This window comes from Bos taurus, chromosome X (assembly GCF_002263795.3).
Source record: "Bos taurus isolate L1 Dominette 01449 registration number 42190680 breed Hereford chromosome X, ARS-UCD2.0, whole genome shotgun sequence".
NCBI classification, from domain to species: Eukaryota; Metazoa; Chordata; class Mammalia; order Artiodactyla; family Bovidae; genus Bos; species Bos taurus.
The window spans coordinates 57,590,565-57,609,210 of NC_037357.1; positions in this window are offsets into that span (position 1 = coordinate 57,590,565).

Here is an 18,646-nt window from a genome sequence, read left to right on the forward strand (position 1 = left end):
TAGGATAACTTTTGGTGACTGTAATAGTCTCATTTGGAGACTCCATTTAGGGAAGTATTGTTTTCCAAGAGTACTGCATGCTCATTTGATCATGTAATAAATTCACTTAATATGTTTTCTTTTTATAAATATTCTTTTCTTCTTTTTTGGTAGAGAGAATAGTGGAAACACTGAATTTTCAATCAGGCAGAACTGAATTTGAACTCCTTCTGTGTTCATTACTTGCTGTTGTTAACTTCAGCAAATTCTCTCAAGCTCTCTGAGCTTCAGTTGTGTCCTCTGCATAATGAATATATTTATTCCATAGCATAGTGGTGAAGTGGCTTTCCTGGTGGCTCAGTGGTAAAGAATCAGCCTGCTATGTGGGAGACACAGGTTTGATCTTTCCCAGGGAAGATCCCCTGGAGAAGGAAATGGCAACCCACTCCAGCATTCTTGCCTGGGAAATCCCATGGACAGAAGAGCCTGGTGGGCTGCAGTCTATGAGGTCACAGTCAACACAACTGAGCACACACATACACAAGCAACAAAAAGCAAGCGAAGGTGGTGAAGGTTAATTAAAATAATGTATTTTCTGTAGCTAGGATGTAACACACACTTGGCCCTCTAATTCATTTCTTTCCTTCCTCTTCCTAGGCTACAAAACTAAATTAAACTAAAATAAACCAAGAAGAAGCCAATACTTCATCAGGGCTATGTAGCAGAGGAAGAATTTGTCCAATACTGGGATTTCCAGGCTCTTGATCACATCAATATCTTTGGTCTTGAGCCTGGGTCTCATAGTGCTTCACTGAAATGTCTGTCTTGAAGAACAGTTTCTTCCACTTCTTGTTTTTCTGACCTAACTACTTTGCTAAACTCCAGTCTAGGATCATTCCATCTACCCGCTTCTCAACTTCTACAACCAGTCTGTTGAAGAAACCACACAGTTGTGCTAATCAGTGTTGCAGCAAATTTGTTTTCTCCAATCTCATGTTTATGGCCCTGATTGATGCCTTTGTCCAAGCCCCAGTGTGAAAATTCCAAAATGTCCTACTTCACCACCTTTCTACTCTCTTTAGAAGTCTCAAGAAAATTGAGACTACTACAGATGAACTCTTTCAATTTCCCATACCTAAAGATTATCTTCCCATTCTCATTTTCTTCCCTCTGGTCTCAGAAGTTTCCTTCTCCTGATCAAGGTTAATATTTCTATCTGGCTCTGGTGCATATCTCTTAATATTTCTTCAAGAATTTCATTAGCTTTGCTCTCTTTCCTTTCTGTCTTTAATACATCTTCCCCCTTTCCTTTGACATACAAGTAAGTCCAAGTTGCTTTCATACTGAAAATTCTGTTACTGTCTCTGGACTCTGCATGCCTCTCAAACTACTACCCTCTCTCTTCTCCTTTTTTCTCTCACCAGCTTCTTGAAAAGTGATTCATACCACTGTCTCCCAATTCCTTCCTAATTTCCCATCGTCTCATCAGGCCGTTATAAATTGCTGCTGCTGCTGCTAAGTCGCTTCAGTCATGTCCGATTCTGTGCGACCCCATAGATGGCAGCCCACCAGGCTCCCCCATCCCTGGGATTCTCCAGGCAAGAATACTGGAGTGTGTTGCCATTTCCTTCTCCAATGCATGAAAGTGAAAAGTGAAAGTGAAGTCACTCAGTCGTGTCTGACCCTCAGTGACCCCATGGACTGCAGCCTACCAGGCTCCTCTGTCCATGGGATTTTCCAGGCTACAGTACTGGAGTGGGGTGCCATTGCCTAAATCTCCATTGAGACTGCTTTTGCAAAGGACACTAATGATCTAACAGTCAGAGCCAATGGACTCTTCTGATTCTCACATTACTTAACATGCTGGGTAAATTTGGCAGTGTATAAGATTCTCTCCTTGGGACTTTCCTGGCAGTCCAATGATTCAGACTTTGCCTTCCAGTGCAGGGGGTGCCGGTTCAATCCCTGGTTGGGGAGCTAAGATCCCACATGCCTCTTGGCTAAAAAACCAAAACAAAAAAAAATCCAAAACAGAAGCAATATAGTAACAAATTCAATAAAGACTGAAAATGGTCCACAAAAACAACAGATCTTAAAAAAAAAGATTCCCTTCTTCAGACTCTGTCCTACTCTGACTCCTTAGGCATTACTTTTTTTTTTGTTTTGTTTTTAATATGTTGTGTTTATTTTCTTTTTTCTTTAATTTTATTTTATTTTTAAACTTTACATAATTGTATTAGTTTTGCCAAATATCAAAATGAATCCACCACAGGTATACATGTGTTCCCCATCCTGAACCCTCCTCCCTCCTCCCTCCCCATACCATCCCTCTGGGTCGTCCCAGTGCACTAGCCCCAAGCATCCAGTATTATGCATCGAATCTGGACTGGCATCTCGTTTCATACATGATATTTTGCATGTTTCAATGCCATTACTTTTAATCCTACCTCTTTGAGTGTTCTTCCTCAGGCTCCTTTACTGGCTTCTCTTCTCTATCTGTTCTTTTAATGCTAGTTTTCCCTAAAGCATAATACTTGGATTTTTTCTTCTTAATGTATACTAAATACCTGAGCAATTTATTTTCATACTATTAACTGTCACTCATAAATTATTACAATCTCTATCACCACTCAGCTCTGCCTACTGTATTTCAACTCCCTGTTGGTCTTCTCCATCCTCTTGAATATTTCACAGATACCTCACATGTAGTTCAAAGTTTAATAAATGAACTCATCTTAAACCTATTCTACTCTAATATTTCTTAGAGAATAACCGCACTAACTAACCAGTTATTCAAGTCATAAAACTAGGTTTTCTCTTCCCTATTTTCCACCCATAATGTGCCAGTCATAGGCTTATCATTGCCCTTAGATCCATTTCTTACCTTTTTTTGCTCTGCTCTTTTTTTGCAGAAGGTTGATCACTGCAGGCTGCATTTCCCATGTTTCCATATTAAGAGGCTCTGATTAAATTCAACCAAAAGGAAACTGGATGATGGGAGGAAAAGACAATCCAGTGGTTTTGGGCAGCAGCTGTGTCTCCTCCATGTCTTCAGCTAACACTTGACAGGCTTGCAACGATTCCAGCTGCAGAGGTGTGACCTCTGCTCTTTGTCTCTAGTAACAACATTTCTTCTTGTTGTCCTTTCAGCCTTGGGAGTCTCAGGGGATTCCTGCTGTTGCTAATCTCTGTGTAGCTCCAACATCCCCTGGGTGTCATCTCAGTTCTAACATCTTCAATGTTACAAATTGTTGTATTTAATTTCCTTTGTGTTAAATACCTAGAGTGGATTTTATTTTCTCGTTTGGACCACGGATTAAAACACCTATTAACCAAGCATTATAGATGCTGTCTATTTAACTGCCTTCATATCTATATGTACTCCTGGTCTCACTGCTACCGCCTTAGTTCAGATTTTACAGCAATACCCTCCTAACTTGTCCCCTCTTTTATCTATCCTCCATGCTATAGGCAATTGAACTTTCTAAATAAAACAATAAATCTTATAATACCCCCTATTTAAAACCCTCCAACATCCCCCATGTAGAACTCTTTCCCAAATATCAGTCATTTGTTCATCACCCTCATAATTTTTCTTGCCGTATCTGTGTACCATCTGTACTATTATTTAGGTAATATTTTTCTTTAAATTCATTCATTTAAAATAATTTTAGCTTTCCCCTGAGCAATTATACTGGTAAAATCAAGTTTGAAGGTCTATTATTTTTCTAATATGTGTTGAAATAAATACTATTAAAATAACAAGGTAATCCATATATCACCTTATAGCATCCCTCATATGTACAAGCCTACTTTGGGATACACTAGCCTATAGGATCAAGCAAAAATTTTTACTGTAATTTGCTGTTCAATCCCTAAGTTGTGCCTGACTCTTTCTGACCACATGGACTGCAGTATGCCAGGCTCTTCTGTCCTCCGCTATCTCCCAGAATTTGCTCAAATTCATGTCCACTGAGTCAGTGATGCTATTTTTGATGCTATCTATTATTGGAATGTATAAAGTCTTGTATGATCTGGCTCTTGAGGCTTACTCTCCCATCTTCTCCATGAATCCCTACTTACACTCTCTGTTCTGACCACCCTTTCTTGCCTCCAGTTCAGACTGCTTCATAATCCTTCATAATCCCTTCTATGCCATATATAAACACAGTTTTTTTTTTTTTTTTTTGCACATACCTATTTACATGTCTTTTTTAAAAAAAAATCTTTTTATTTTGTTTTGGGGTATAGCCAATTAACAGACTTCCCTGGTGGCTCAGGGGTAAGGAATCTGCCTGCAGTGCAGGAGCTGCAGGAGACTTGCATTCAATCCCTGGGTGGGAAAGATCCCCTGGAGGAGGGCATGGCAACCCACTCCAGTATTCTCGCCTGGAAACTCCCCATGGACAGAGGAGCCTGGCAGGCTACAGTCCATAGAGTTGCAAAAAAGCGGACACAACTGAAGTGACGTAACACGTATAGCCAATTAACAATATCGTGATAGTTTTAGGTGAACTGCAAAGGGACTCAGCCATACATATACATGTATCCATTCTACCCCAAACTCCCCTCCCATCCAGGCTGGCACATAACATTTAACATGTCTTTTTGTCCCTAATAAACTGGTTTAAGAAAATCATTGCTGATTGCTGTCCATGGTCTATGTGCCTATGTTTGCTCAATCATGTCCGACTCTTTGTGACCCCATAGGCTGTAGCCCACCAGGCCTCTCTGTCCATGGAATTCTCCAGGAAAGAATACTGGAGTGAATAGTCATTCCCTTCTCCAGGTGATCTTCCCACCCCAGGGGTCGAACTGGGGTTTCCTGTGTTGCAGACAGATTCTTTACCATCTGAGCCACCAGAGAAGCCCAGGTGATACTGATTCAGTTTTTCCAAATATGTAAGCTCTTCTTAAATTAGAATAACATCATTTTTTTTTACTGAAAAAGATGCTGTTTGTTTGTTACCAAGACAATGACTCAGCACTATAAAGTGGTATTTTACTCTTTGTAGTTTCTTTTAACATATGGACTCACCTGGGTAAAATTTGTTCAACTACCAAGCATAAAGATTGGACTGGAGCACAGAAAGTATAGTTAGTATCCACATTAATTCCAATATTTATTTTTGGTTTTCAGAGTATAACAAAAGTACCCAAAGGAAAAGATAAAACTATACTGTTTTTTATAAAAAGAAAATGCAGCAGTATAGCGTGAACTGGCTTTCAACTTTTTTATTTTTCTGCTGAGGGCAAGGCTTGAAGTAAAGAAGAGAAAGGGTAAAGTTGCAAGTTTTTACAAGCAGCATCAGAAACTCAGAGTTAGATGGTACCTTAGAGATAATCCAATCCAAACTCCCCGTTTTACAGATAGGAAGTGAATAAGGTCAAGAGAAAGGGAAATTCCAATCTAAGTAAGGATTCTTTGGCAGAAATAGGAAAAATACTCCCATTTTGAGCTATCTTATTTATGAGCATGCAGTTCACATATGCGCTTGCTTTGACTATTTGTGCCAGGAAGGGGAGACCAACATGCAGTCCTGGGATCACTCACAACCTCCACAGAAGACAGCAGAATGACCCAGGCACATATTGAGGATATATTTCTTTCTTTCTTTTTTAAATCAAATATGCTCTTTAGTGATTAGAGTTTTTCTTCAAACTAACCCTAGAGTAGTTTGAAGGAATCCCTGTTTCATATATTGGAAATAAAAACCAGGGAGCAAAAAAAAATTGCTCAGGAAGACAAAAGCAATTTTAGCACCAAAACTGCCTACATTGGTAGTTTTGATGCCAGAGCTATGTATCTAGAGGCTATATTTCACGCATCTGATGTGATTCTGGATTTAAAAAAATTTGACCCCAGCTATGTTCTTCTGATTCCTGATTTGGGGCCCAGTCTTAATGATGAAAGCCTGGAACAAACACATGAAAAAATGCTCAACATCACTTATTATCAGAGAAATGCAAATCAAAACCACAAGGAGATACCATCTCATGCCTCTCAGAATGGCTGCTATCAAAAAGTCTACAAACAATAAATGCTGGAAAGGGTATGGAGAAAAAGGAATCCTCTTACACTGTTAGTGGGAATGCAAACTAGTAGAGCCGCTATGGAGAACAGTGTGGGGATTCCTTAAAAAACTGAAAACAGGTCTGCCATGTGACACAGCAATCCCACTGCCGGGCATACACACCAAAGAAACCAGAATTGAAAGAGACACGTGTACCCCAATGTTCATCACAGCACTGTTTACAATAGCTAGGAAATGGAAACAACCTAGATGTCCATCAGCAGATGAATGGATAAGAAAGCTGTGGTACATATACACAATGGAATATTACTTAGCTATTAAAAAGAAGGCATTTGAATCAGTTCTAATGAGATGGATGAAAGTGGAGCCTATATATACAGAGTGAAGTAAGTCAGAAAGAAAACACCAATCCAGTATTTTAATGCATATATATGGAATTTAGAAAGGTGGTAATGATGATCCTATATGCAAGACAGCAAAAGAGGAACAGATATAAAGAATAGACTGTTGGACTTTATGGGAGAAGGCGAGGGTGGGATGATTTGAGAGAATAGCATTGAAACATGTATATTACCATATGTGAAATAGATCACCAGTCCAAGTTCAACGCATGAAACAGGGCACTCAAAGCTGGTGTACTGGAACAAGCCAGATGGTTGGGATGGGGAGGGAAGAGGGAGGAGGTTCAGGATGGGGGACACATGTACACCCCTGGCTGATTGATGTCAATGTATGGCAAAACCCACCACAATATTGTAAAGTAATTCAGTTCAGTTCAGTCGCTCAGTCGTGTCTGACTCTTTGCGACCCCATGAACTGCAGCATGCCAGGCCTCCCTGTCCATCACCAACTCCCAGAGTTCACTCAAACTCATGTCCATCGAGTTGGTGATGCCATCCAGCCATCTCATCCTCTGTCGTCCCCTTTTCTTCCTGCCCCCAATACCTCCCAGCATCAGAGTCTTTCCCAATGAGTCAACACTCCGCATGAGGTGGCCAAAGTACTGGATTTTCAGCTTTGGCATCATTCCTTCCAAAGAACACCCAGGGCTGATCTCCTTTAGAATGGACTGGTTGGATATCCTTGCAGTCCAAGGGACTCTCTAGAGTCTTCTCCAACACCACAGTTTAAAAGCATCAATTCTTTGGCACTCAGCTTTCTTCACAGTCCACTCTCACACCTATACATGACTACTGGAAAAACCATAGCCTTGACTAGACGGACCTTTGTTGGCAAAATAATGTCTCTGCTTTTCAATATGCTATCTAGGTTGCTCATAACTTTCCTTCCAAGGAGTAAGTGTCTTTTAATTTCGTGGCTGAAATCACCATCTGCAGTGATTTTGGAGCCCCAAAAAATAAAATCTGACACTGTTTCCCCATCTATTTCCCATGAAGTGATGGGACCAGATGCCATGATCTTAGTTTTCTGAATGTTGAGCTTTAAGCCAAATTTTTCACTCTCCTCTTTTACTTTCATCAAGAGGCTTTTTAGTTGCTCTTCACTTTTTGCCATAAGGGTGGTGTCATCTGCATATCTGAGGTTCTTGATATTTCTCCCGGCAATCTTGATTCCAGCTTGTGCTTCATCCAGCCCAGCGTTTCTCATGAGGTACTCTGCATAGAAGTTAAATAAGCAGGGTGACAATATACAGCCTTGACGTACTCCTTTTCCTATTTGGAACCAGTCTGTTCCATGTCCAGTTCTAACTGTTGCTTCCTGACCTGCATATAGGTTTCTCAAGAGGCAGGTCAGGTGGTCTGGTATTCTCATCTCTTTCAGAATTTTCCACAGTTTACTGTGATCCACACAAAGGCTTTGGCATAGTCAATAAAGCAGGAATAGATGTTTTTCTGGAACTCTCTTGCTTTTTCGATGATCCAGTGGATGTTGGCAACATTAGTCTCCAATAAAAATAAATTGATTAATTTTTTGAAAATGATGAAAGTCTGGAAACATCAGGAAGAAACTAAGGCTATCTAATGAGCCAATACAGACTGCTCCTTTAGATCCAATGACTGATTATCATATTAGTAGATAATACCTCTTCCCCTCATTTCCCACTTTCCATTTTCCTGTTCATTAGACAGGGATAAAAAGGAAGTGAAACAAATCTATGTATTTACTTCATTGTTGAGAACTCTGATAAAAGTCGTTATTAGGAAAGAGGTTGAAATTAAAGGATAAAAATGAACTGTAGGACTTACCTGTAGAATTACACTTAATCCATACTTTGCCTGCTTCCCATAACCCCAGTTAATTAAGAACTGACTGCACAACACAATGTTCTTTTCTGACAGAGGGGGCTGTCATGAGAGGGTATGGTGTTCCCTCTCTATACTTGTCAGCCAAGAAAATAGTTCTCTGAGGAAAACATTCAGTACAATAGAAGATAAATTCTAATATAGCAGTAGGAAGATAAATCTTATTTTTAAATTATCTTCAGTGGGTGAGTTTTGGAAAATAAAATAAGTGGCAGTGTTTACTTAGAATGACATCCACATGGGCATTTTTTCTCCAGATAGAAAATTAAAGTAGACTTGAGGAACCTTACATACTTGGGCTGTCTCTAGATTATCTTTTTGGAGAAGTGGCTGAAAAGTGTCCAGTATCCTTTCAGAAGTGTACTAACTAGACACTAGAATGGAAGCTCTCAAGGTATCTCTCTGACCTGCCTCTGTAAACAGAAACTGGAAACTAATGTTGATTTCCATTAGCAGACTCCTTCAGCTCACAAACCCATTTCCTCGCCTCATTGGCAATTCCCTTTTGAAGGACTAGGCTTTTCTAATAAATATCTCATTTGAAGTTGTTTGCCAAGGCATGGCTAGACTTTCAAGTTTATTTTCTTAAGCCCCTGCATTATTTCTCACTTCTCATGCCTAAAAACTAAGTTCATAAGAAGATAAGTATTTCGAAAAACAGTCAAAGACAGTTGTGACTCCAACTCAAGGGGAAAAGTTACATGAATTGATGTATTTTAGCCATCTTAAAGACATTTTGAATGAAGGTTGGAGATAATGATGTACTGGAAAATGTGCTAATAAGAGACAACAGAACAGTGACACCTTAAAACAAAGTCATGTATTATAGACGAGGAGAAATTAAAATTAGGGGAGCATTTTGGTGATACAACTAAAATAGAAAAAGATCTTTTCTTAGCAAAGAAATAATGACAATGGTCAGTTATCACTTAAAATAGTTGAGTGCAATCAGCAATGCCTTTGGGTGCCACTGGGTGCCAGTGGTAGGCCTAAGGCTTGGGTAAGAGAAAAAGAAAAAAAAAAGAAAGAAAGAAAGACAAAATGAGTAATACAATAGAAAATAAAAGAAGATGAAAAAGAAAAAAGGAAATACATAAGAAGGGAATAGCTAGGAATAATTCTTCTAATATAATCCTATAATAGCAGGATCATAAGTTACAAGTTAAAATTTTAACTTGTTTATCTTTATTTATGAACAATAAAGTAAAAACACTGTTTACAGAACTGTTGTTTATAAAACCTTCAAACTTTATATATTCTAGTAATAAAACCCTTACCCATGAAATGGTTATATGCTTTGTCACTGCTTTCATTCCTTTAAGTAACTATGGTTGTACACTAAAATCATTCAAGTTAGTTTCAGAATAGTTTGGTAGCTATAAACATTCTTAAACAATTTGTCCATTGTCTGGCTTAGTGGTACTCAATACTAACATATTTATGATTGTGAGGATGACATTCCTTCTTTTTTTTTCTGAAAACTCTGGGCAGTACAGTGGATAAACCAACTGTTTAATAAAACTATTAAATACTTTAACAGATTGTCTATATTACAAGAAAAAATCCTTTACATAAAACAGATCATAGGAGTTATCTTAAAGAGTCTAAAATTAATCAGCCTCCTCCCTAAGATTCATATGCTAAAATGCATTCATTTTAGAAACCTGTATGTGGGTCAGGAAACAACAGTTAAAACTGGACATGAAACAATTGACTGGTTCAAAATTGGGAAAGAAGTACAACAGGGCTGTGTATTGTCATCCTGCTTAGTTAACATATAAGCAGAGTACATCATATGAAATGCCAGGCTGGAATAAAGATTTCTGGGAGAAATATAAACCTCCTCAGATATACAAATGGTGCTGCTCTAGCAGCAGAAAGCAAACAGGAACAAAAGAGCCTCTTGATGAAGTGAAAGAAGAAAGTGTAAAAGCTGGCTTGAAACTCAACATTCAAAAAATTAAGATCATGGCACCCAGTCCCATCGTGCATGCATGTGTGTGAAGTCACTTCAGTAGTGTGCAACTCTTTGCGACCCTTTGAACTGTAGCCTGCCAGGCTCCTCTGTCCATGGGATTCTCCAGGCAAGAATACTGAAGTAGGTTGCCATGCCCTCCTCCAGGGGACTTCCCGACCCAGGGATCGAACCCACAGCTCCTGCATATCCTCCACTGCAGGTGAATTCTTTACTGCTAAGCCACCAGGGAAGCCCTCCAATCCCATCACTTCATGACAAATACAAGGGGAAAAGGTGGAGAAAGTGACAGATCTTTTTTTCTTGGGCTCCAAAATCACTGCAGATGGTGACTACAGCCATGAAATTAAAAGCTTGATCCTGGGAAGAAAAGCTGTGTCAAACCTAGACGGCATATTAAAAAGCAGAGACATCACTTTGCCGACAATGGTCCATATATTAAAAGCTATGGTTTTTCCAATAGTCGTGTACGGATGTGAGAGTTGGACCATAAAGAAGGATGAGTGCTGAAAAATCGATGCTTTCAAATTGTGGTGCTGGAGAAGACTTTTGAGAGTCACTTGGACTGCAAAGAGACCAAACCAGTCCATCCTAAAGGAAACCAACCCTGAATATTCATTGGAAGGACTGATGCTGAAGCTGAAGCTCCAATACTTTGGCCACCTGATGCAAAGAGCCAACTCATTGGAAAAGACCCTGATGCTGGGAAAGATTGAAGGTAAAAGGAGAAGGGAGCAACAGAGGATGAGATGATTATATAGCAACACCAACTCAATGGACATGAATTTGAACAAACTGGGAGATAGTAGAGGACAGAGGAGCCTGGTGTGCTAGTTTACGGGGTCACAAAGAGTCAGACACAACTTAGCTACTGAACAACAACAACAAAGAAAAGCAGTGGTCTCCTTCTAAACATTGATTGGACACAGTATATGCCATTATCATTGCTACCCCTGGTTATCGCAGAGCCCTGTATCTATGACATGGAATGAAGCCATGGCATGACTTTGTGGAATTATGGAGAACTCATTGCTCTTCAGCATCACACATTGTTGAGTGAATGAAACAAATGAAATTAATAGTCTTGTGAGGACTCTGTTACATTAGTTGCAGAGCTGTGCTATCTCCATTAAGACAGTTTTGAAGAACTCTTAGATAATATGTCATAGGGTATATACAGTATGCTCAACCTCTGTACAGTTTATGGTCAAATCCTTCAAAGTTACTCCTTTCTAAAACTTTAGAAATTTTTCACAAAGTAATACAGTTAAATACGTGGCTAAAAAAATCAAACATCACAGTTCAGTTCAGTTCAGTCACTCAGTCATGTCCGATTCTTTGCAACCCCATGGACTGCAGCATGCCAGGCCTCCCTGTCCATCGCCAACTCCTGGAGTTTACCCAAACTCATGTCCATTGAGTCAGTGATGCCATTCAACTATCTCATCCTCTGTCATCCTCTTCTCCTTCTGCCTTCAATCTTTCCCAGCATTAGGGTCTTCTAAAATGAGTCAGCTCTTCACATTAGGTGGCCAAAGTATTGGAGTTTCAGCTTCAGTATCAGTCCTTCCAATGAATATTCAGGACTGATTTCCTTTAGGATGGACTGGTTGGATCTCCTTGCAGTCCAAGGGACTCTCAAGAGTCTTCTCCAACACCACAGTTCAAAAGCATCAATTCTTCGGCACTCAGCTTTCTTCACAGTCCAATTCTCACATTCATACATGACTACTGGAAAAACCATAGCCTTGACTAGACGGACCTTTGTTGGCAAAGTAATCACAAAGGGGCTTAACTGAGGGTAAAAAGGAAATTCTCCCCTTTCCACTTTCAACATGGCTCCCCAGTGATGAACACTTTTAACTTTTAAAGTGTTTAAATATTTTCTAGCATTATCTCCATATGTCTTAGGTAATATGTTTATTATTTCTTTAAAAAAATTTTTGCTGTGAGGCATGAAGGATCTTAGTTCCCTGACTAGGAATCAAACCGGAACCCTCTGCAGTGGAAGTCCCTATGTTTATTATTTCTTAATTGATTTTCAGCATTGTCTATTGAAGTCCTGCTCTGCTAGATAAGTGTATGGTTAGTTTACATAAATCCCTGTCCAACTCTCCCTCTCCCTATGTAATATATAGCCCTATTCTCAGTTCTGCCACTAGTTACCTCTGAAATGAATTTCAATCTCTGGTTCCATGTTTTTTGATTCCCCATGTTATAAGATGAAGACATTAACACTCCCATTCTTTTTTTCACTGTTCCTCATCATCTCAGTTATACCTTTATTTTTTACATTGTTAAGATTGATAACATTTACATTGTGTTATGGTATCATATTTAAGTGTGCTATAATTAGACTTATTTATTGATTCCAAAAGTTGAATACCAGCAGACAGTCTTTATATGATCATAACTATAGTTTTCACTGTATAGCCAGACTGTGTGCTGGAATAGTAACTGCTTCTCTACAGGAATGATATTATGCTCCTGTATCATTCAATGGAGAATATTTTGAGGATCAAGTTCAAATAGATTCTTGTATTTTTATACTCTACCCATTGCCTTGATCATATCCTCAAGTTGTTTTAAATTTTCAATTATGATATCAGTGTCCCCCCCCTCCTTTTGTTTTTTTGGCTGCATACTGTTGGTATACCCAGGGCAGGATGGTGGGAGCAGTTACCGTGACTCAACAGTCACTACAACAATTGTTTAGAACTTGGACTAAGAAAGGTTTTTTTAGGGAGGAGTATTTATCCTTGACATATTTTAGAATTTCTGGTACATGATGTTAACAAAAAGCTGACTAACTTTATTCAGTTTCACTATAGTTTTTAATCCTCTATAAAATTGCATCTTCTTATTGCCTACACCCAGAGAAAATGACTCTTAATGCCCTGACCCTTGGTACACCAATGCTAGTGACAGGTCTCCCAGAATCCTTTTCTACCTTCTATCTTGAAATATGAGCTACTCTGTGATGAACTAGAGGGGTGGGATGAGAGAGGGGAGGGAGGCTCATGAGGGAGGGAATATATTTATACTTATGGCTGATTAATGTCGTTGTACAGCAGAAACTAATACAACATTGTAAAGTAATTATTCTCCAATAAAAATAGAGTTTAAAAAAACAAAACAAATGTGAGCTACTACATAGTGACTGTCCTAGAATTTCTCTTTCCTTTACTATTCTGATTTAGATCTATTTTATTAAATCCTACAACTTTCTTTTTCTTTACTTTCTCATTTTGCTGTAACAATCTTGTAAGGAATGTTTAAGAAAGGATGCCTAGGACGTCAACTTTCTCAGTCTTTTCATATCTAAGAATGTCTTTATTTTATCATCTTAGGCTCAGATGGTAAAGAATCTGCCTGCAATTCGGGAGACTCGGGTTTCATCCCTGGATCAGGAAGGTCCCCTGGAGAAGGAAATGACAACCCACTCCAGTATTCTTGCCTAGGAAATCCCATGGACAGGGGAGCCTGGTAGGCTGCAGTCCATGAGGTCAGACACGACTGAGTAACTAACACTTTACTTAGTTGCTATTATTGTTTGGTTTAAAATTCTAGGCTCAAAGTAATTATCCCTCAGAACTTTCTAGGTATTGTTCTATCATCTTCTAGCATCTGGTTTTGATAAACTCTATATAAATCTGATTCTTTTGCATTTGAGCGTAAACTTTTTTTTCCATTAGAAATCTGTAGGATCTTTTTATTCTTGGTCTTTTGAAATTTCATGATGGTGGTAGTTGTTTTGGAGTTATCTTCAGTTCCGTATATTCTATTAGCTCAAAGAATATTTCTTGTTAATTTGGTATTTTACTTTCAGGTCAGAGTATTTCCTCTGTTGTCCTGTGGTGGGTGCCTATCCATTGTCATTATGAATAGTAAAATAGACTACGTCATTATATGAGAGCTGGGCTCATGGTCTCACAGATTTTGCTTTAGGTGAGCAGACAGTTAATGAGCTGCTATGCGGGGGAACTCTAAATGCCAGGATGCTGCTGCTGCTGCTGCTAAGTCGCTTCAGTTGTGTCTGACTCTTCGCGACCCCATAGACAGCAGCCCATCAGGCTCCCCCGTCCCTGGGATTCTCCAGGCAAGAACACTGGAGTGGGTTGCCATTTCATTCTCCAATGCATCAAAATGTAAAGTGAAAGTGAAGTCGCTCAGTCGTGTCCGACTCTTCACGACCCCATGGACTGAAGCCCACCAGGCTCCCCCATCCATAGGATTTTCCAGGCAAGAGTACTGGAGTGGGGTGCCATCGCCTTCTCCGAAATGCCAGGATAAGGAAGATGGTATTCTGAGACATGTAGTTCTTTAGGTTCTTTTCAGACTGTCTTTAGTTCAGTTCAATGGCTCAGTAACGTCCGACTTTTTGCGACCCCGTGGATTGCAGCACGCCAGGCTTCCCTGTCAATCATCTTGCTCAAACTCATGTCCATTGAGTCAGTGATGCTATCCAACCACCTCATCCTCTATCATCCCCTTCTGCTCCTACCTTCAATCTTTCCCAGCTTCAGGGTCCTTTTTTGAGTCAGGTTTTCGCATCAGGTGTCCAAAGTACTGGAGCTTCAGCTTCAACATCAGTCCTTCCAATGAACCTCAGGACTGATTTCCTTTAGGATGGATTGGTTGGATCTCCTTGCAGTACAAGGGACTCTCAAGAGTCTTCTTCAACACCACAGTTCAAAAGTATCAATTCTTCAGCGCTCAGCTTTCTTAAGAGTCCAACTCTCACATCCATACATGACTACTGGAAAAAGCATAAACTTGACTAGACAGACTTTTGTTGGCCAAGTAATGTCTCTGCTTTCTAATATGGTGTCTAGGTTGGTATAACTTTCTTCCAAGGAGTAAATGTATTTTTATTTCATGGCTGCAGTCACCATCTGCAGTGATTTTGGAGCCCAAAAAAATAAAGTCTGCCACTGTTCCCAATTTTTCCCCATCTATTTGCCATGAAGTGATGGGACCTGATGCGATGATCTTTGTTTTCTGAATGTTGAGCTTTAAGCCAACTTTTTCACTCTCCTCTTTCACTTTCATCAAGAGGCTCTTTAGTTCTTCTTCACATCCTGCCATAAGGGTGGTGTCGTCTGCATATCTGAGGTTATTTGATATTTCTCCCAGCAATATTGATTCCAACTTGTGCTTCATCCAGCCCAGCGTTTCTCATGATGTACTCTGCATAGAAGTTAAATAAGCAGGCTGACAATATACAGCCTTGACGTACTCCTTTTCCTATTTGGAACCAGTCTGTTGTTCCATGTCCAGTTCTAACTGTTGCTTCCTGACCTGCATACTACAGGTTTCTCAAGAGGCAGGTCAGGTGGTCTGGTGTTCCCATCTCGGTATTCCATTATCTTTCAGAATTTTCCACAGTTTATTGTGATCCACACAGTCAAAGGCTTTGGCATAGTCAATAAAGCAGAAATAGATGTTTTCCTGGAACTCTCTTGCTTTTTTGATTTTCCAGTGGATGTTGGCAATTTGATCTCTGGTTCCTCTGCCTTTTCTAAAACCAGCTTGGACATATGGAATTTCATGGTTCATGTAATGCTGAAGCCTGGCTTGGAGAATTTTGAGCATTACATTGCTAGAGTGTGAGATGAGTGCAATTGTGCAGTAGTTTGAGCATTCTTTGGCATTGCCTTTCTTTGGGATTGGAATGAAAACTGACCTTTTCCAGTCCTGTGGCCACTGCTGAGTTTTCCAAATTTGCTGGCATATTGAGTGCAGCACTTTCACAGCATCATCTTTCAGGATTTGAAATAGCTCAACTGGAATTCCATCACCTCCACTAGCTTTGTTCATAGTGATGCTTCTTAAGGCCCACTTGACTTCACATTCTAGGATGTCTGGCTCTAGGTGAGTATCACACTATCGTGATTATCTGGGTCATGAAGATCTTTTTTGTACAGTTCTTCTGTGTATTCTTGCCACCTCTTCTTCATATCTTCTGCTTCTGTTAGGTCCATACCATTTCTGTCCTTTATCGAGCCCATCTTTGCATGAAATGTTCCTCTGGTATCTCTGATTTTCTTGAAGAGATCCCTAGTCTTTCCCATTCTATTGTTTTCCTCTCTTTCTTTGCACTGATCAATGAGGAAGGCTTTCTTATCTCTCCTTGCTATTCTTTGGAACTCTGCATTCAAATGGGTATATCTTTCCTTTTCTCCTTTGCTTTGCCTCTCTTCTTTTCTCAGCTATTTGTAAGGCCTGCTCAGACAGTCATTTTGGTTTTTTGCATTTCTTTTTCTTGGGGATGATCTTGCTCCCTGTCTCCTGTACAATGTCAAGAACCTCCGTCCATAGTTCATCAGGCACTCTGCCTGTCAGATCTAGTCCGTTAAAACTATTTCTCACTTCCACTGTATAATTGTTCAGTTCAGTTCAGTTCAGTCGCTCAGTCGTGTCTGACTCTTTGCAACCCCATGAATCGCAGCATGCCAGGCCTCCCTGTCCATCACCATTACCCAAACTCATGTCCATCAAGTCGGTGATGCCATCCAGCCATCTCATCCTCTGTCATCCCCTTCTCTTCCTGCCCCCAATCCCTCCCAGCATCAGGGTCTTTTCCAGTGAGTCAACTCTTCGCATGAAGTGGCCAAAGTATTGGAGTTTCAGCTTTAGCATCAGTCCTTCAATGAACACCCAGGACTGATCTCCTTTAGGATGGACTGGTTGGATCTCCTTGCAGTCCAAGGGACTCTCAAGAGTCTTCTCCAACATCACAATTCAAAAGCATCAATTCTTTGGCACTCAGCCTTCTTCACCATCCAACTCTCACATCCATACATGACCACTGGAAAAACCATAGCCTTGACTAGATGGACCTTTGTTGGCAAAGTAATGTCACTGATTTTTAATATGCTATCCAGGTATAATCATTAGGGATTTGATTTAGGTCATACCTGAATAGTCTAGTGGTTTTCCCTACTTTCTTCAATTTAAGTCTGAATTTGGCAATAAGGAGTTCATGATCTGAGCCACAGTCAGCTACCAGTCTTGTTTTTGCTGCCTGTATAGAGCTTCTCCATCTTTGGCTGCAAGGAATATAATAAGTCTGATTTCAGTGTTGACCATCTGGTGATGTCCATATGTAGAGTCTTCTCTTGTGTTGTTGGAAGACGGTGTTTGCTTTCACCAGTGCATTGTCTTGGCAAAACTCTATTAACCTCTGCCCTGCTTCATTCTATACTCCAAGACCAAATTTGCCTGTTACTCCAGGTGTTTCTTGACTTCCTACTTTTGCATTCCAGTCCCCTATAATGAAAAGGACATCTTTTGGGGGTGTTAATTCTAGAAGGTCTTGTAGGTCTTCATAGAACCGTTCAACTTCAGCTTCTTCAGTGTTACTGGTTGGGGCATAGACTTGGATTACTGTGATATTGAGTGATTTGCCTTGGAAATGAACAGAGATCATTCTGTTGTTTTTGAGATTGCATCCAAGTACTGCATTTCTTTTGTTGACTATGATGGCTACTCCATTTCTTGTAAGGGATTCTTGCCCACAGTAGTAGATATAATGGTCATCTGAGTTAAATTCACCCATTCCAGTCCATTCCAGTTGGCTGATTTCTAAAATGTCAACATTCACTCTTGCCTTCTCCTGTTTGACCACTTCCAATTTGCCTTGATTCATGGACCTAACATTCCAGGTTCCTATGCAATATTGCTGTTTATAGCATCAGACCTTGCTTTCATCACCAGTAACATCCACAACTGGGTGTTGTTTTTGCTTTGGCTCAGTCTCTTAATTCTTTCTGGAGCTATTTCTCCACTGACCTCTAGTAGCATATTGGGCACCTACCCACCTGGGGAGTTCATCTTTCAGTATCCTATCTTTTTGCCTTTTCGTGCTGTTCATGGGGTTCTCAAGGCAGGAATACTGAAGTGGTTTGCCATTCCCTTCTCCAGTGAACCACATTTTTTCAGAATTCTCTACCATGACCCGTCCGTCTTGGGTGGCCCTATATGGCATGGCTCATAGTTTCATTGAGTTAGACAAGGCTGTGATTCATGTTATTATATTGTTTAGCTTTCTGTGATGGTGGTTTTCAGTTTGTCTGCCCTCTGATGGAGAAGGATAAGAGGCTTATGAAATCTATCCCATCAGGATAGACTGACTGAGGAGGATACTGGGTCTTGTTCTGATGGGCAGGGCCATGCTCAGTAAATCTTTAATCTAATTTTCTGTTGATCGGTGGAGCTGTGTTCCCTCCCTGCTATATACCTGGGGCCAATTTCATGGGAAACAGATGGGGAAATAGTGGAAACAGTATCAGACTTTATTTTTTGGGGCTCCAAAATCACTGCAGATGGTAATGGCAGCCATGAAATTAAAAGATGCTTACTCCTTGGAAGGAAAGTTATGACCAACTTCG